The sequence below is a fragment of the Choloepus didactylus genome, chromosome 11, assembly GCF_015220235.1.
Source record: "Choloepus didactylus isolate mChoDid1 chromosome 11, mChoDid1.pri, whole genome shotgun sequence".
Taxonomy (NCBI): Eukaryota; Metazoa; Chordata; class Mammalia; order Pilosa; family Megalonychidae; genus Choloepus; species Choloepus didactylus.
Genome location: NC_051317.1, coordinates 22,737,800 through 22,743,265, shown reverse-complemented (window position 1 = coordinate 22,743,265; position 5,466 = coordinate 22,737,800). Strand labels below are relative to the sequence as shown.

The 5,466-nt window shown below is 39.8% G+C and overlaps 1 pseudogene; it reads left to right on the top strand.

Moving 5' to 3' along the window:
• The first annotated feature begins 2,614 nt into the window (after window positions 1-2,614).
• LOC119506587 lies at window positions 2,615-4,816 on the top strand (annotated as a pseudogene).
• The last annotated feature ends 650 nt before the right edge of the window (window positions 4,817-5,466 follow it).

Below are 5,466 nucleotides of genomic sequence, written 5' to 3'. Positions count from 1 at the left end.
TTTGTAAAGATAATCTTCAAAGATTCTATTAGGATGAGCCCAAATAGAATAAAAATTGACCTTAATATAATATGGCTAGACTTCTAATAAGCAAAGGAAATTTGGAAGCATAACTAGTAGGAGTGAGGAGACAGGAGACAGACTGGCATGCAACAGAGGCAGAGACTGATTACCAGCCCAGCGGCACCCCTACACTACTGGCTTTGGAGAAAGCATGGCCTTCCCATCCCTTGAATTTGAACTGCTAACCCCAAAAACTGTGAGAAAATAAATTCCTGTTGTATAATCTAACCAGTTTGTGGTATTTGTTATAGCAGCCTTGGCAAATTAAACCTGTGTGTGTGTGTGTGTGTGTGTGTGTGTGTGTGTGTGTGTTAGTCTTATGTGTTGACTTGCATAGGCTATAAAATCCAGTTATTTAATCAAAGACTACTCTAAGTGTTGCTGTAGATGTGCTTAATATCTACAGTCAGCTGACCTTAAGCTTCCAACCTACTGGCTTTCAACATAGATTTTGGACTTGCCAGTCTTCAGGCAGAACCCGATGCTTCAGTCTTGAGGCTATTTTATGAGCTTCAACTTTTCCTTTCCAACCATAGTAGCCCTCTTTCCACAGATCAAGGAAACAGTGTGGAATTTCTTCCAGTTTCTAAACATTGCTACAACAATAATACATTCCAGTCCTGAGTAATAGCCACAGGATTGCTTCAGGGAATCAACATGAGAAGAACCTGGGATCAAACTCCACTTATTTCTATCCTTCATAAATCCTTCCACTGAATGTTGGAAACGGTGACATTTGGGTCTCTGGGATTTAGTATCAGTTCAAAAGCCAGATTTCATTACTGGGAACTTGTGTGATGCTATAACAAATAACTACCAATATACCAGTATAGTGGCTTTGGAATGGGAGAGTTGGTAGAAGTCAGACATTTTGGGTGTGTGATACAAGAGTTCTAAATTGCCTCTAAGAGACTTTTTGGGGAAATATGGATGGCAAATCTGCTTCTATTGAGATCTCAGAAGAAAATAAGTATTGGGAACTAGAGGACAAGTAATTCTTGTTATAAAGTGGCAGAAAAGCTAGCTGAATTTAAAATTGGGTAGAAAGCAGAACATGTAATAAACCTGGATATTAAACTGAGGAGATTTCCAAGTAAGGCTCAGTTTGTGGAATATACAGTCTCTTCCCCCTTATTACACATGCTTAAAGACAAAAGGAAAGGGATAAATTGAGGAATGAGTCCTTAAGCAAAAAACAATGAACACGTGATAATCTGAGAGGCTCTTGGCTTATCCAGATTGCTATGGATGCTAAATCTAGAAATTCACTGTTGGAAAAATCATGCTTTGGAGAGAGTCCAAAAGGTGTGGCTGAACAACCTTTTGTTGTAGAGATGATTTGTGTGTATGGATCCAGTCAACCATAACAGGAGAAGCCAGGAATAGAGGTGGAGTTATTCAGGAAAAGTCTATGTGAACTCTCTTGTCTATTGTCGTGAATTCCCTAGTAATACATGGGAAAACCATAAGCCTTTTGAGAATGTTATGGCAGCAAAAACACCTGTCAGTGGCACATAGATGAGACAAAATTGTTTTTGTAAAAGCTATCAAACTTCTGGGGTTCTTCAGGCATCAAACAGATTAATAGAGTTATTCACCTCCAATCATGCACTACTCTTCAAATAAAAAGGAAGAATGACATGAGGGAAGAACTGCAGAGACAGAAGCACAGAGAGGCCATATGAAGATGGAGGCAGAGTTGAGGTTATGCTGCCCCAAATAAGGAACTCCAAGGGTGGCAGGCAGTGACTAGAAGCTGGGAGAGATGCATGAAATAGATTCTCCCTCAGAGCCTTCAGAGGGCACCACCCCAGCTGAAACCTTGAATTTGGACTTCTGTGCTACAGAACTATGAGACAAGAAATGAGTGTTGTTTTATGCTGCCAAGTTTGTGATAATTTGTTATAAAAGCCCTAGGAACTATCCGATAATGATATATCATATGGCTTTGATGTACATTTCCATTCTGGGTAAAGGAACTGACCATCTTTTCATGTGCTTATTTGCCACCTGTGTATTCTCTTTAGTGTAATGTCTGTTCGAGTCTTTTACTCATTTTCTAATTGGATCCTTTGCCTATCAGATAACTGGCATGAAAGTATTTTCTCCCAGCCTGACTGTACATTTTCTTTTCCTCCTCTTTTTAGAGTTGTTTTTGTAGCAAAATGTTTTAATTTTGATGTGGTCCAATTTATCAGTATTCCTTTTTATGGATTGTGCTTTCATGTCAAGTCTAAGAATGTTTTGCCTAACTCTAAGCCTTAAAATCTTTCTCCTAGTTTTTCCTAAAAATTTTAGAATTTGGCATTTTATATTTCAGTCCATGACCCATTTATCTGTTTTTTTGGTTAATTTTTGTATACAGTGTGGAGTTTTGATTGAGATTATTTCCTTCTTTCCTTCCTTCTCTCCTTCTCCCTCCCTTCCTCCCTTCCTTCCTTATTTTCTGCCTGTGATTTATCTATACTAATCCATTGATCTATTTGTCTGAGATAACAGCAAAATGCACCCTCCAATAATATTCACATCCTAATACCCAGAAAATGTGAATATGTTCTATCACATGGATGGCGAGGAAGTAAGTAAGGTTACAAGTGAAATTAAGGTTGCTAAAGAGCTGACCTTTAAAGAAAGTCTTTACCCTGGATCACTTGGTTAGGTCCAATGTGATCACAAATGTTCTTAAGTGGAGAATATGGAGATAGAAAAGAGAACTGGAGAGATGGCATCATGAGGAAAAATTGATTGGTCATTGCTGGTTTTGACTTTGGAAGAGAGCCACAAGGCAAAGGAAGTGGACAAACTCTAATAGCAGGAAAAATATTAATTTGTACAGATTATTTCAGGAAGAAAAATGTACATATAGTAAAGATAAAAGAGTTGTAGTGAACAGATGTATTTTCAATCTGGAATTGTTTTTGAGATTCATCCTTGGTTTTAAGTCTAGTAGTAGTTTCTTCATTTTAAATTGTGAATAATATTATACTTTATAAACATTTCACAGTTTGTCAAATTTCCTTTGAAGGACACCTGTGCCATTTCCTTTTTTTGGTTATTAAGAATAAAACTGCAAAGGACACTCTTGTACCAGTTCCTTTTGACATAAGTTTTCAGATCCATTGGGTAAATAAAGATTGATCTCACTGCTTCATAGGATAGGTGATAGCTTTATAAGAAAATGCTTAACACTTGCAAAATGTTTAAAATGTCTTACACTACCAACAAAATGCATGCAAGTTTAGGTTGAAAATCACCTTCCTTAATTTTTGCCAGATTTATTAATTCAGAAACTTCAAGAGTTGTGTGGTAGCATAGCATCATGGTTGTAAATATTTCCCTCAAGAATATGCAAAGACAGGACCCTGAGATGAGGCAGAAAGCACCATGCTGCTGCTGCTGGCACTGTTTGTGCCACTGGTGCTCGGAGACTCTGAGTACAAGTTCAGGCTTGGCGCCAGCCAGAGATTCAACACTGCTGCATCCTGGACTGGTCAAGTTTGGACTCCTGGCTGCTGCCAGGCTGGTTCAACAAGGCCAAATTCAGTGTGTTCCTGCACTGGGGCATGCTCTTGGTGCCTGCCTGAGCAGCAAGTGGTTCTGGTGGCACTGAAAGGGTAAGGGGGGCAATCCCAGTACCAGTGCTTTATGAATGACAACTATGCACCCAGCTTCAGCTATGCTGACTTTGCGCCTCAGTTCACCATGGGCTTGTTCCAGCTGGAAGACTGGGCTGAACTCTTCCAGGCCATGGGGCCAAGTATGTAGTCCTGACCATGAAGCATCATGAAGGCTGTACAAACTGGCTGAGTCCCATGTCTTGGAACTGGAACTCTTAGGACCTTGGGCCCCATTGTGATTTGGTCAGGAAGCTGGGAACTGCTCTCAGGAACAGGAGCATATGCTATGGATTCCATCACCTATTCTTAGAATGGTTCCATCCACTCTACCTGCTTGATAAGAAAAATGGCTTCAAAACACAGCATTTTGTCAGTGCAAAAACAATGCCAGAGCTATATGACCTAGTAACAGACACAAAACAGACCTGATTTGGCCTGATGGAGAGTGGGACTGTCCTGATACTTACTGGGGCTCTACTAATTTTCTTCCTTGTCTCTATAATGATAGCCCCATCAAGGATGACATGATAGTAGATGATTGATGGGGTCAAAATTGCTCCTTTCACCATGGAGGATACTACAGCTGTCAAGATAAATTCAAGCCAGAGAACTTGCCACATCATAAGTAGGAGATGTGTACCTCCACAGACAAGATGTCCTGGGCTACCATGAGGATGTGATCATGTCTGACATCTCTAGTGAATCAGAAATCATTTCAGAACTGGTTCAGATGGTAAGTTTGGGAAGCGACTATCTTCTCAAGGTTGGACCAACTAAAGATGGAGTGATTGTTCCCATCTTCTAAGAAAGGCTCCTCACTGTTGGGAAGTGGCTATCTATGCCTCCATACCATGGAGGGTGCCTGCAGTGAGATAAGAATGCAGCTCTGTGGTATACCTCAGAAGGACCAGTTGTTTATGCCATCTTACTGTCCTGGCCAGATAATGGAGTCTTGGGCTTTAAATCCTCCCTAACTAACTACCTTGTCTACAAAGATAATGACCCTGGGAATTGAAGAACATCTGAAGTGGTCCAGAGATCCAGTTCAAGGGCTTCTCATTTACCCGCACCAGTTACTACCCTTTGCTCTCCCCGTTGAGTTTGCTTGGACTGTCAAGATGACAAAAGTGTGTTGATCTTTTGCATTCAAGAGGAAAAGGAAACACTGCCTGCTATTTGTTCTTTGATTTTCCTCTTATAGTATCATCATTGTAATAAACTTACTTCTTTTCCCCAGCCAGAGAAAATGTATTTTAATCAAGGGAACTAAATATATTGCACTTTTGCCTCCAGTGGACCAAGGATCTTAAATTGATTGCTTGCATACCTCTCTCTGGTCAGCAAAAGATGGGACTGAACAGTTAAGCTCTGAGTTCATCCATTCCTAACTTTGGAAATTATCTACAATGGAAACTTGCTTCCACTCTTGATGTTTATTAACCTACTTGCTTATTCAATGACTTTAGTCATACTGTTGCCCATGGGAAAAGGTAGAACAGGTTTGCAGTCTCAACCACTTGCTATTTATTTAACCTCAGTTCTCTCTCACACCACCACACCCAAAGGAGAGAGAGCCTGGAGGGAAAGGAAGGAGGCTTGCTGGGCTATTAATAAGTCAATTCTTTAGAAGTTTCCGAAGCAAACTAAGAGCTCTTAAAATCAGTTTGTTTACAGCAATAGTAAAAGAAAATAAATGTGATTCTGTCCTGTGCCTTTTTAAAGTATGATCTAATAAATAAATTTACATGTCAAGCAAAAAAAAAAAAAAGAATATATGAAGACAGAT